The sequence below is a fragment of the Octopus sinensis genome, linkage group LG9, assembly GCF_006345805.1.
Source record: "Octopus sinensis linkage group LG9, ASM634580v1, whole genome shotgun sequence".
Taxonomy (NCBI): Eukaryota; Metazoa; Mollusca; class Cephalopoda; order Octopoda; family Octopodidae; genus Octopus; species Octopus sinensis.
In genome coordinates, this window is record NC_043005.1 from 11,064,480 (window position 1) to 11,080,423 (window position 15,944).

Genomic DNA, 15,944 nt, shown 5'->3' on the forward strand with positions numbered 1-15,944 from the left:
AATAACTATTCAATGATCTTTGAATAGTTGTTCGTGTTATTTGCTTTGAGTACTTGGGTGAGCACGCGCGTACAAGTGAATATACATATATACATACATACAACTATACATATAGATATACATGTATACATACATACAAATATATATGTGAACATATATAAGTTTGTGCAAGCCTCTACGGTTGCAATTTTTCCGTTTCTTCTCTGTTTTCTGTTTCTTTTCCTTTCTTTGTTTCGTAATAGTCTTCTTTATCTGGGAGATGAGAAGGCAAGGTGCTGTGGATGGGAGACATTTTCGTAAACAAACTACTTCTTTCTAATACGAAATAATTGGTTCACAAAACCCTACAAACTCATTCCAAATCCAACCGCAAATCGATCCCACTTGTCTCCACCTCCAGTACCATATCCACCTGCTCTCAAAATTATTAACAAACAGAAAACAAAATTAAGTAAAAAAAAAAAAAAGATTCCAAAACTGAAACAAAAAGGAGAAAAAAGCAAAGAATAAAAAAAAAGGTACTATTATGGATGAAACCCAACAAAAATGTATGGAATGAATTCCAATCAAAATCAACTAAAAAAATAGGTGAAAAATGTATTTATGGGTAGAAAAATAGAGAGAAAAAAGTTACGAATATGGAAGAGAAAATAATGGTTCGCCTTAACAGTTACAATATAATCTTTATGATTTTTTGAAAGACATATTAAAAGAATGATGTAAAATGAACACAATGAAAAGAGAATGAAAAAGTCTCTGATTTTGTTTCTTCACAAGAAATTCTGCGATATTTGGTGCTATTAACGAAAAATTTACATGGACTAACTTTCTAAAAGGTAACAAAAAATTTTATATTACATTGTATTACCTTAATATTACATTATATTAACAACACCCACACACACACAGAAACGTATGCATACATATATATATATATATATATGTTACGCGCACACACACAGATACGTGTATGCACATATATATATATATATGTGTGTGTGTGTGTGTTTGCGTATACACATAGATACATACACATACACACACATATACGCACGAATATACGTATACATATATACACAACCATGCAATTAATTTATTAACCATTATTTCTATCATTATTAATACTATTAATGTTATAATTAAGAATAACAATCTTAACGACATTAGAGGAAAACATTATTCTTACTAATTATTATTATTATTATAATTATCGTTGTTGTTGTTGTTGTTGTTGTTATTATTATTAAGAGAGCAGTGCACGCCATCAAAGTGACACTGGGTTAAAATATACAAATATACCCATCATGACAACCCATCTGATAAGGGTATAATCAGGCACGTGCGTCACAATCATAGGTTCTCGACTTGGTGATCTCATTCAAAGTAAACAGCGCATGATCTTGCAGGTGGAGCCCAGTTATAATTTTCTCCAGGTCGAGTAGCCCTTTCCGTTCAGAAGGTCTCGGAATAAGGCCTCTTTAAGAATGATGAGCGAAACAACCATGCTTCCAGGGGTGAATTATTCAAACCCTAAATAATTCATCATCACCACTACTCCTGCTTGTGATCAGCGATGCACATATCCATCAACCACCAAGGGACATAATCAACTGGTTACGGTCAAGCAGGTGACAAGCAAATCTGTGGTACTGAGCCAGAATATGTGTTGTAGCTCATCAAAACAAAACATGTACATAACATTATTTACATTGTTTATACTATTTACATTCGACGGGTATTTGTCCTCATCTTGCTTGTTGTTAACACAGCACAATATATGACCACGGGCATATGGCGTAGTGGTTAAGAGCATGGGCTTCTAACCCCAAGATTCCTATTTCGATTCCAAGGAGTGACCTGAACAATAATAATAATAATAATAATAATAATAATAATAATAATAATAATAATAATAATAATACTTTAGGAATGAGAACCCAGGTTCGGGATTTCCCCAAGACACCTGAAGAAGGCTGGAGGGCATATCAGCCGAAATGCTGTGTTAACAACAAACAAGATGAGGACAAATATCAGTCGAATGTAAATAATGTAAATAATGTACAGAATTCCTCATCTCTTAAATATAGAACTGTATGTACATAAAACTCCCAATCAGTTCAGATCAGAAGCCAGTGCTTGGTAGTGCATCAGGGCAATGATGATCTTTCACTACTTCTGCTCGTGATCAGAGATGCATATATCGTCAGCCACTTAGGGACATGTTCATCTGGTTAAGGTCAAGCAACTGACTAGCAAATCTGTGGCATTGAGCATTTTATATCAGAAGCCATGATAACCAATGTCTGGTGCTACATCAGGGCATTTATTATCATTATTATTATCATTATTATTATTATTATTATTATTATTATTATTATTATTATTAATTATTATTATTATTATCATCATCATCATCATCATCATCATTATTATTATTATTTCTATCACAGGTTTTGTTGGAGTCTTGCATGCGTGGCGGGTTTGCTATTTGCAGCCTACGGTACCATACTATTTATTGTTTTCACCTATCCAACACTTCCTTGATTATTCTGGCCGTGCCAAAGAGGAAAACGTTTTGTAATAGTTCAACTGGGCATTTCATTCCAATTACTTTTATATTCCTCTTCATGCCTTCTGATACCGTTCCTAAGGACCCAACAATAATTGGCATTATCTTCACCTTCTTCATTTTCCATAGCCGGGCTATTTCATACTTAAGAGTGTTGTCTTTATCTAAAGAGGGTTATCCGAGGCGTGGTTATTGCCAGTTGAAAACTATTATTATTATTATTATTATTATTATTATTATTATTATTATTATTATTATTATTATCATTATTATTATTTTTATTATGGCGGCGAGCTGGCAGAATCGTTAGCACGCCAAGCAAAATGCTTAGCCGTATTTCGCCCGTCTTTACGTTCTGAGTTCAAATTCCACCGAGGTCAACTTTGCCATTCATCCTTTCGGGGTCAAGAAAATAACTACATCTGTACGCCCTGGTTTATGTAATCAACTTGCTCCTCCTTCGAAATTGCTGGCTCTGTGTCAAAAGTTGAAACCGAGGCGCAGGAGTGGCTGTGTAGTAGGTAGTTTGCGTACCAACCACATGGTTCCGGGTTCAGTCCCACTACGTGGCATCTTGGGCAAGTGTCTTCTACTATAGCCTCAGCCCGACCAAAGCCTTGTGAGTGGACTTGGTTGACGGAAACTGAAAGAAGCCCGTCGTGTGTATGTATATATATTTGTGTGTGTGTGTGTGTTTGTGTGTCTGTGCTTGTCCCACCAACATCACTTGACAACCGATGCTGGTGTGCTTACGTCCCCGTAACTTAGCGGTTCGACAAAAGAGAACCGATAGAATAAGTACTAGGCTTACAAAGAATAAGTCCTGGGGTCGATTTGCTCGACTAAAGGCGGTGCTCCAGCATGGCCGCAGCCAAATGACTGAAACAAGTAAAAGAGTAATACAAATATCGTGCTTTTCTGTTGTCGTTCGTTGTTGCAGTGTTGTAATTATATTCTTTCCTTCATCGTCATTGCCGCCATCATCGAATTTATTGCCATCATTATCACGATCGCGATTATCCTCTTCATCATCACCATCATCATTGCCGTCAACCTCGCCTTCATGGTAGCAAGCCGACACTGTTTGTTGACGTTGTCGCGTGATACTCGTGGTCGTGGTCGTCACCACCAACACCACCATCGTCATCATCGTCATCATCATCATCATCATCGTCGTCATCATCATCATCATCGTCGTTGTCATCATCATCATCATCATCCTCATCATCATCGTCATCGTCATCGTCATCATCATCATCATCTTCGTCACCGTCATCATCATCATCACCATCATCATCATCATCATCAACACTGTCATCAACGCACCCCCCACCCACCCGCGTCTCTATTTAATAATGCACCTTTTTACCATTTTCTAATTTCAGTTTTCACGTTTTGAAAATTTTATTTATACAGTTAGCGTTATCAATTTCCAATAATTTTTTTTTAATAAAATTTTATTTTATTTAGAATTGTGTTTATAATTCCTTTTGTATAAACAACGTGTATGTTTCTTAATAAAATCAAACTACATTTCACTTTGTATAAATACACACACTTGTCTATACATAATACATACATACATACATACATACATACATACATACATACATACATATATATTCATTCATACATATGTGAGTTTGTGTGTATGTATGTATGTTTCAAATAAATGTAAATGCATGCATATATATGCGCGCATGTGTATAAATAAATGAATAAATACATATATATATGTTTGTGTGTGTGTGTATATATGCACACATACATGCGTATATGTATGAACGTATGTAGGTATGTGCGTACGTGTGTATGGAAGCATGCATTATGAAATTTACTTTGATATTATTTAAGATGCATGCGTATAGACCCACATACGTACAAACTCACACACACACAGACACGAGTGTGGGTTTTAGAATCCGTGTGTGCTTATGTGTGAATATGTATGTGAGAATGTGTGTGAGTATGCGTGTGAGTATCTGCGCGCGTGAGTGTATGTTTGTGTGTGTACGTAGGTCGGGGAGGGGATATATATTCAGCTTCAAATCGTTGATGCTTAAAGTATTGAAGGAAATTGAGCGGAGTGGTGGATGTTTTCATCAAACACACACAAATACTTTCAAGTTTCTATTTATGGCTAGCCTTTTCGCTGTTGGTTTTAATCTCACCGGAAATTGCACCGCTGTCATTCATGATTTTTTTTTCTTCTTTCTACAACTTATTTAATTGTTCATTTTATACACAAACTTGCACACAACGCACACGTCTATACGTACGCACATATTACGAATATACATACATATATATATATATATATATGTGTGTGGTGTATATATATATATATATATGTGTATATAATATATATTATATATATATATATATTATAATATATATATATGTATATATATATATATATATATATATATATATATATATATATATAATATGTGTGTGTGTGTGTGTGTTGTGTGTGTGTATGTATGTATGTATGTTCCTCTATATATGTGTGTGCCTGTGTGTCTGTTGTGTGGATATAAGGAAATAGCCAGTTACACACAAACACACACACACACACACACACACACGCACACACACACGCACACACACACACACACAGAGACAGACTCACACACAGAGCTTAGCCGTCACTCGCAAGCGAGTAAGACCTGGTAGCTGGTACCAAGGTTTGTTTCGCTAATTGTTTTAGGTACCTATGTAGTCGAGAGCGGACATAGTCATCCTCTCGACGATTCCACTGTTGGTTGACCATCGTGTTTGTGACACCTAAAGGGTGAGAAAGCCGCACCAACACTAGCCAGGTATTCATTTACGGCTAAATAGACAGGAATAACAGAAAATGAGTACCTTGTACATAAACACGACGCGCACCTTGGTCGCATTGAGTACCTTAAGACCGCTAACCACTAAGCCACCTACCCTCTTCGTATGTGTATTCATTTATGTATGTACGTATGTATGAATGAATATCTGTATTAGTGTGTGCGAGCATGTGTGTGTGTGCGTGTGTACGTGTAATTGAAATAGTAGTAGTAGTATATCATAGGTGTAGGAGTGGTTGTGTGGTAAGTAGCTTACTTACGAACCACATGGTTCCGGGTTCAGTCCCACTGCGTGGCACCTTGGGCAAGTGTCTTCTACTGTAGCATCGGGCCGACGTGTGAGTGGATTTGGTAGACGGAAACTGAAAGAAGCCCGTCGTATGTATGTACATATATATATATATATATGTGTGTGTGTGTGTGTGTGTGTGTGAGTATATGTTTGTGTGTCTGTGTTTGTCCCCCCAACATCGCTTGACAACCGATGTTGGTGTGTTTACGTTCCCGTAACTTAGTGGTTCGGTAAAAGACCGATAGAATAAGTACTAGGCTTCCAAAGAATAAGTCCTGGGGTCGATTTGCTCGACTAAAAACGGTGCTCCAACATGGCCGCAGTCAAATGACTGAAACAAGTAAAAGAGTAAATAGAGAGTATATGACACAATCTCTAGGATACACCTCGTATCGTTGCGCGATGTTATGCCACATTTCATTTATTTTTTGACATGTGTACTGAACATAACAACCGTCTCAAGAGAAGCCTCATTGAAGACGGTTGGAAGCAGTTGTAATTCACACAAATATTACGTTACGCCACGAAATGATTCGTGGTGTGTGCTAAAGATTACATGACGTTATACTACAATAAACTCTACTATACTGACGTTCTAGTGAGCTCATCTCTCATATATGATAATGGTATGCACGCACACACACACATAGTGTATACCTTACAAAATATACACGCACATCGAATGATTATAAAATCAGTGTTCATCAAAATATCTTTCACTTTCAAAATTTAATTTTTGTTATGAATGCTTATTTTCGAACTGATGACGGTTCTGGTCCAGACACTGCTCATAGCGTGGAACAACAGAATAGCAAACATCAGGAGACATTTCGTTAGGTATTTGTGTACCTTCTCGTTCAGTGGCTGTACTCAGTTTGTCGACTGCTGCCGATCTTGTATCATAAACTTTATCTTTTAAGTATCCACATAAAAAAAAAGTTTGGTTTGTGTGAACTCCGGTAAAACGCGGAGAGTATTCACCATAGCGTTTTTATCCAATTCACCTGTATTGAAAAATCTCATCAATGTTGATTTCACAGTAGTGTGACCGTGTCCTGTCCTGCTGGGAATAAAACTCCACATCTTTAAAGTTATCTTGAATGCTTGGCATCACAGATTGTCACTGCAAGTTCAAGTAAATGACACCACTCTCAATACAATGATTTAATGAATCCTTTTGATGATAAGCCGCGCCATACTATATGGATCCGTGGAATAAGCTACTGGACGAGATAGTGAAGATGCCGACGACCGCTCGGTTCAAAGTCTCTCTTGACCAGAAATGGCCTGAACTCTGTATATGAACACCCTCCCTGTACATAACTCCATGTCCCCCTACATGGCCTTGCTTTTGCTTTTTGAGTAAAAAAAATTAAATTAAATTAAAAAATACGCTCTAATAAGTTAACATGATGGCCTCCCGTAATATTTGAATTCTCAGGTCCTCTGTAAGTAGGTGCAATAATGGCGGTTAACAGAGTCTATTAAAACGCCACTTCATCCCTCCAAACAAACTTTGTTGGAAAGTGTGCATCTTCTACACATCATGTCAAATACCTGCCATCAAGCTTAACTCTTCGGTTCAGATCATCGTCAATGAGAACATGGACAATTCCTACAGCGTAACGTTTTTCCTGACAGCAGTTCAAAAAGCGATGGACGTCTGGATTTGAAATTCCTATACCACGACTCGCTTGCCCTTTTACTCTTTTACTCTTTTACTTGTTTCAGTCATTTCACTGTGGCCATGCTGGAGCACCGTCTTTAGTCGAGCAAATCGACCCCAGGACTTATTCTTTGTAAGCCTAGTACTTATTCTATCGGTTCTCTTTTGCCGAACCGCTAAGTTACGGGGCCGTATACACTCCACCATCGGTTGTCAAGTGATGTTGGGTGGGGGGACAAACACATACACACACACATACATATATATACATCTATACGACGGGCTTCTTTTAGTTTCCGCCTACCAAATCCACTCACTAGGCTTTGGTCGGCTCGAGGCTATAATAGAAGAAACTTGCCCAAGGTGGTTCGTAAGCAAGCTACTTACCACACGGTCACTCCTACGCCTATGCACAAATATTCTTGCACTTACCACACAGCCACGCCTACGCCAACGCACAAATATTCTTGAACTTTGGCAAAGCACTTCTAGTGACCCCTAAATAAGTGAGGCTCGTCGATGTCGGCTGTCGTCCGGAATTTTTCTGAACTGTTTCATCTGCTTTGGCTGATAGTAAATCGTGTAGATGGATCTATTTGGAATTTCCTCCTAAACCGGCTTTACACTTCGACTGCAATCTCATATCTCCAATGGGACTTTTGGATAGATTTCTTTTGTTCAAAGCTTTGTCCAGCTTCCTTCATTATTTCCAACATTTAAAGCTATTTAAATCTAAATTGGAATGAAATTGAATACACGCTTTTGTTTTCTTTGTGAGAAACTGTGTGTGAGTGAGCGTGTGTAATTGTGTAAGTGTGTGTGTGTGTATTTGTGTGTGTATTCATATATTAATTATTAGCGACGGAAGCGGTATTACTGCTAAAAGTCTTTATATCCCACCAAATATGTATGCCTCGTTACAACACCGAATATTGCGTTATTGGCCTTGAGAAATCGTCTCATACAAGTGCTACCCAAACACACACCACACCACACACACACACACACACACACACACACACATATATATATATATATATATATATGTACATACACACACATATTACATACATATACACACACATGTGCATATATGCAGCAATATTTGTAACGAAGAAAACTCTCTGCCCCAGAGTCCCTTTACAACAACTGCCAATTAAATCATATATATATATATGTGTGTGTGTATATATATATATACATACATACACACACAGAGGGGCGGACTGAGGGTATTTGAATGTATTTTAGTAGAGTTAACATGTAGAGTGCGGGCCCCTCAGGCAGTGCCCATTTGACCGACGGATTATCCGCCCCTGTATATGTATATATATTTGGATATCCTTGTAGCTTATTTTGATTATAATCACCCAAACTTGAATTATATGGGTAATACCATACCAAATTCTGGTACCTTTAACTTAAGTACTATATTCAACTGAAACTAAAGTTTTACTGAACTTATATATACATATATATGTACATATATATATTGTCACAAGGCTAGCAGTTTTGGAAGGAGTCGGGGAGGCAGGCAGTTGATTACAGTGCCTGCACTCATCATCATCATCATTGTTCGACCGTGGTCGAGACAATGGAACTTACCATGCTACGCCAGACTTCACGGTCCATCATGGCATTACGGAGGTCCTGTTGCTTGATGCCTGTATCCCTGGAGATTACATCAGGGTAGGAGAGTGTGCGCTCTCTGGTATTGCGAGTAGATGGCTTCCAGAGGAGAAGAGTAGAAATTACTTCTTTTTCAGCTCTACAACAATGTCCAGCAAACTGGACTCTCTTACCTTTCTCAAGAGATGACACAGGCGGTAGTTTCCCATATATTTGCATTTTGGTTGGATGGCGCTTCCACGAGAGATTTTGAGCTCTCATAAGGAGGCGAGTGTAGGTTCCATCCAACCGCCTCTCAAGCTTCTTTGATAACGTCCAGGTTTCTGAGCCACATTGTATACTTTACTGATATTTTATTCTATCGGCCCCGAAAGGATGAAAAAAAAAGTTGACTCAATGAGATTTGAACTGAATATGAAAAGCAGTGACATCGAATATTGCAAAGTATCTAATCAGACGCTCTAACGGTTCTCGTGGTAGCTGTATAAACAAACAATGTGTTATGACATGTATATGCTTGTGTGTGTGTGTGTGTGTGCAGAAAAACTTCGTAGAAACAGTTAAGAATATGTTAATGAACGATGACTTCACTCTCATATCTGTCACCTCCCACTGTTACGCATTCGCGTAAATATATATACACTGGTACACACAACCACATAATCACTCACATATACATACACTTATACCTGTTTACGTATGTATACACAAGCACACACGCACGCACACATATGCGCGGGCACACACACACGCATATACCTATTATATATTGACTCTCACCTCACATATATCCACACGGTGTCATATTTACCAGGAAACGATTCTTTGACATCGCTTGTAATAAATGATATCAAAGAGATATGACTTACACCAAAGAGATGAAGCAGACGATGACAACGACGACGATGGCGATGACGATGACAACGACAATGACGACGACGACAATGCCGGGGTCGTCGATGATGATGACACTGATGATGATGATGATGGAGATGGTGGTGGTGGTCGTCGTCGTCGTCATCGTCGTCATCGTCGTAATTGTGATATTGATGATGATGATGATGACGACGATGATAATGGTGATGGTGATGATGATGATGTTGACGATCATCATCATTATCATGTTGACGATCATCATCATTATCATGTTGACGATCATGATCATGATATAATGATGATGATGATGATGACGCTGATAATGATGATGATGATGATGATGATGATGATGATGATGATGATGATGGTGGTGGTGATGATGATGGTGGTGATGATGATGATGATGATGATGGTGATGATGATGATGGTGATGATGATGATGATGATGATGATGGTGATGGTGATGATGATGATGTTGACGATCATCATCATTATCATGTTGACGATCATCATCATTATCATGTTGACGATCATCATCATTATCATGTTGACGATCATGATCATGATATAATGATGATGATGATGATGACGCTGATAATGATGATGATGATGATGATGATGATGATGATGATGTGATGATGATGGTGGTGGTGATGATGATGGTGGTGATGATGATGATGATGATGATGGTGGTGGTGGTGGCGGCGGTGGTGGTGATGACGCTGTGTCAGACCTGATTGAACAGACCTAAGATCAAAGGTGCTCAAGCCGTGACTATTTCATCTATAATTTTTTTTTCCCCGAGCATTGTCTGTCTAGGAATACATTTTGAAATGTGTTCCGCCGTTTTTTTCTTTTCTCTTTTTTTTTTTTTTAGTTCTAGATGGTAGCATATGATTCGATGATAGTGATATTGAGGATTATAAACATAATTTTCGCAATAATGATGATGATGATGATGATGATGATGATGATGATAATGATGGTATCATGTTGGTGGTGGTGATGATGAGGATGATGAGTATGATGATGATGGTGGTGGTAGTGATGGTAGTGGTCGTGATGATGATGATGATGATGATGATGATGGTGATGATGATGGTAGTGGCGATAAGGATGACTTCGATGGTGGTTGTCATCATGTAGATAGGGATATGAAGAAGGTGGTAGTGTTGAAAATGCTGCTACTGCTGCTGCTGCTGCTGCTGCCGCTGCTGCCGATGATGATGATGATGATGATGATGATGATGGTTTCCTTTATTGTAAGGATTGCCCTGAAAATGATCCTAATGATGAGGGTGATGAGTTGGTGGAAGAAAAAAGAGGAGGAGGCAGAGATGGAGAAGAACTGTGGTGACATGACAAAGACGATGATCTCACCTATTGAGAGCTAAATCATTGCTCACGATTCAATTCAGTAACCCTAAGAAACCACCTCAAACTCCATAACAAATGACCAAACTCGGCTAAGACCTTTCTGCAAGATCTAGATATTTATATTGGCTTCAAGTTTTCCCAGCAATTTCGGGGATGGGTATAAGTCTGTTACATTGATCCGGGGATTCCATTTGTATTTATTTTAAGGACCCCGAAAGGATGAAATACAAAATCGACCTCGGCGGAATTTGAACTCAGAACGCAAAGCATTTTGTCCGGCAAGCTAACGATTCTACCAGCTCGCCGACTTAAATTCTATTGGTTCCATTTTTGGCACAAGGCCAGGTATTTTGGGAAAAGAGGCCACGTCACTTAGATCGACTCCACGATTCAACCGGTACTTATTTTATCGATCTCGAAAGGATGAAAGCAAAGTCGACCTCGGCGGAATTTGAACGTAGAACGTAAAGATGTTCGAAATGACGTTAGTCACTTTCTCCGGTGAACTAACAAGTCAGGTAACTCGCCACCTTGACGCAGGTATTTATATTAGCACCTAATTTAGTCCAAGAGTGTTTTATAAACATTTTTTAGAATCTATAACAACTAAAATATGTAACATATGACCAATATTTAATCATTATTTTTCTCTAAGTTTTGTATTTCTGTATTTCTGTCTGGTGGTGTGTCTGAATTTGTATGTATGCTTGTATGTATAAAATTCTCTGAGCTTGTGTGTGGATGTGTCTTCGCGTGCGTGAATGTGTGTGTGTATGCGTGAATGTGTGTGCGTGTGTGTGTGGTGTGTGTGTGTGTGTGGCGTGTGTCTGTGCATGTGTGTGTGTGTATGCGTGAATGTGCGTGAATGTGCGTGTGTGTGTGTGTGTGTGTATGCAATGCATCGGCGGCTTGTTTATGCAGTGCAACCATTGGAAAAGGGATATTAAACCATACCACGAAAAATTAAATATATTTAGAGATGCATCAATTAAAATAAATACAATATGTAAAACCTATTCAAATTTAACAGCTCTTAAGGGAGACGCCGAAATATCATTTTCACATTTACAGTTTTGATTCAGATAACAGCAAATCTGCAAAACGAAAGTCATTAAAAATTGTTTTATGAGTAGTCATTCTCTCATTCCACTTATGAAAAAAATAATGTAAAACAATAAAAATCAACCCGTTTTGAATGTTTTCCTCCATATCAGATTTCAATAATAAGCATTAAAGGAAACAACAACGAGACATATTGGAAACAAATCATTGGAAATAACAGTAAATCATACAAAACAGCAAGAAATATATACATATCTATATATATATATATATATAACTATATATGTTATATATATATATAAATATATATATATATGTATATAAATATATTATTATATATGTATGATATATTGTATATATGTTAGATATATATATAATATATATATATATGTGTGTGTGTGTGTATATATATAATATAATATATATATATATAATGTCCGTCTATGTGCACATGTTTGCATGCATGTTTATACAGGGATATATATATAATATATAAGATAGATAGATATATATACATACGTATATATATATCTATATTATATATATATATATATATATATATGTATATATATATATATATATCTGTGTGTGTATGTTATATACATAGATGCATACACGTGTGTATATGTGTGCGTGCGTGCGTGCGTGTCTGTGTATACATCACTTCGGTTAATTGTGATTGGTTCTAATGAAGCATTAATGGTTTATTCTGAATCAAATTTTTTTAGCAATTATTTAACCGCAGATAGAACATGGACATTCATGTTTGTTGAACTGTATGCCTAGTTTTTCATGTATTATATATATATATATATATATATATATATATATAATATATATATATATATATATACATATATATATATATGTATATATATGTATGTATATATATATAAAGATATATATGCACATATCCATGCATACATACACACACACACACAATATATATATATATATATATAATTAAACAATTTAGGAATGGCCTTAATAGGCCATTCATCCACTAGAAAGAGCAGCCAGAACTCAAACCGCTAAGTAGTAGTAATTCAGAAATTAGGTGAAAATTTAAAAACGTTTACCCTAATTCATCTTTATACGATGCATCGTTTCGGTGTTTTTAATGGTAAACTAGCTTAATTAAATTAAATTAAGTCAATCTACCATGGGTTACACTTCACCAGTAAAGAAACCGGGAGAGACAGATATACACGAGGCGTCTGTATCAATGCCTTCGGAATATCTGTCTTAATATTTTCAAGACCATCGTATTCGCGCCAACTTATCAGCAGTAAATATAAACTGCCGATTCAATCTCAGAATTAGTCAGAAAATTATCAATTAATCAATTTAGGGTAGCAAAAAATTCAATAGAAATGTATCGCTACCAGCGGTCTAGTGGGAAAGAGAAAATAGTCAAAGACTAAATATATAAAATTAAACAATTTAGGAATGGCCTTAATAGGCCATTCGTCCACTAGAAAGAGCAGCCAGAACTCAAACCGCTAAGTAGTAGTAATTCAGAAATTAGGTGAAAATTTAAAAACGTTTACCCTAATTCATCTTTATACGATGCATCGTTTCGGTGTTTTTAATGGTAAACTAGCTTAATTAAATTAAGTTAAGTCAATCTACCATGGGTTACACTTCATCAGTAAAGAAACCGGGAGAGACAAATATACACGAGGCGTCTGTATCAATGCCTTCGGAATATCTGTCTTAAAATTTTCAAGACCATCGTATTCGCGTGACCGACCAGCCCATCAGATGTTGTTACACATCGCTGGTCACAATGCGTTCGCATTGTTTTAGCCTTCGAATGACGCCACCCCGCTGGCTAAGCAAGCAGGCCAACAGAAGAAAGAGTGAGAGAAAGTGTGATGAAGGAGTACAGCAGAGATCACCACCCCCTGCCGGAGCCTCGTGGAGCTTTTGTTTAGGTGTTTTCGCTCAATAAACACTCACAACGCCCGGTCTAGGAATCGAAACCGCGAGTCCGCTGCCCTAACCACTGGGCCATTGCGCCTCCACCATATATATATATATATATATAGGATAATAAAACGAATGGTTTACACCTGGTAGCTCACAGTGATCATTACATATATGGCGATTTTCTATGGCGACTGATGGAGGATAAAACGAAGTACAGCATAACTTGGTCCATAGTAAGACACGCGAAACCATAAAATATAATTTCCATGAGATGCCGTCTCTGCTCCGGGGAATCCCTGTCTATTTTGTGGACTAACAAGAAGATCATTAATAGAATTTCTGAACGACTCTCGAGATGCCTACACGCATATAAATGTACTTTCGCACAATGCAATGGGAATGAAGTTTGAATAACCATTAACATAATTTAATTTACTTTAAGTTATGGATGACCTAAGTTTATTTTTAACCACCCCGTTCTTACAAACACCAAGTAGATAGTTAACTCGCTTTGTGATCATGAGTGCACCAAACCTCACGTATGCGTTTGCTCACATTTCGTGGATGCTCGCCCGAGGTCGTTTGTACATCCATATTTTTAAACGGTTATTTTTAATAATTTTCTCGCAGTAATGCGTGTTCGTTTCTCCCCCACCCCATCTGTTATTTTATTTTCCCTCCGTCTGGCTGTTTTTTCTTTCTGCAAAGCGAGAAGTTACATTGCGGAACTGTTATTTTAACGAGTTGTAACTGGGCTTCATGTACCTTTGCATGTCGTTTAAGTCCTCCTGCCGAATTACACTCTCTTCCACATGCCCGACAGATATGATTAGTTTGGTGTGTTACACCACCACCAGTGGCCAGGTTGTCACTCATCTGTCTCGCTTTATGACTACGAAGATGACTCTTGAGCCCAGCTTTACTGAGGCAGGGTCTTGCACAGACATTGCATGTCAGAATCAAAGGAAGACCCTTCCCTTCTGGAAGTGTAACAGCGATGCTCTTCCTGACATCCCTCCTTACTTTCTCATGTGCAACTCAAGATTTCTCAAACGTGGCTATCCCCTCATGCACAATCCTTCTCCACCTGCTACGATCAATAGCTATACCTTCCCATGTGTCAGGAGAGATGCAAGCATCTCTTAAGGAAGCCTTCAGCAAGTCCTTATACCTCTTTTTTGGTTTAGGTGGAGGTCGTTCTCCTTTAGCTAACTCTCCATAAAAGAGTTGTTTTGGCATCCTTGAATCCTCCATTCTGACCAGATGACCACTCCATCTGAGCCTTTGCTTTAACACGAGAGCTTCTATACATACACACCGAAAGCCTTCGAGTATTTCAAGATCACTGATGCGGTCCTTCCACTTAATGCTATAGATCCGTCTGAGGCACATCTGATGGAAACGTTCCAGATGTTTAAGGTGGTATCGATATGTGACCCACGTCTCGCAGGCATAAAAATTTCTGAAAAGCTGCGAAGGCTATTATAAAAAAAAATCAAAAAGCCTTGAATGTCTTCCTGAATAACTGAATATATGTATATATAAGTATACATACATACAAACATATATATATATATAATATATATATATATATATATATATTATATATATATATATATATATATATATATATATATATATACATATACAAACGACAGGATTTTTTAGTTTCCTCCTATCAGATCCACTCACGAGCCT

General features: G+C 37.4%; 1 protein-coding gene across 1 annotated transcript in view; it reads left to right on the forward strand.

The window, feature by feature from the left end:
• The first annotated feature begins 213 nt into the window (after positions 1-213).
• LOC115215789 overlaps positions 214-15,944 on the forward strand; it is a 385,787-nt gene continuing 370,056 nt past the window's right edge. The window contains exon 1 of the mRNA XM_036505776.1: positions 214-836. The gene's annotated coding sequence lies outside the window, so the exon portion shown is untranslated. The remainder of the gene's footprint in view (positions 837-15,944) is intronic.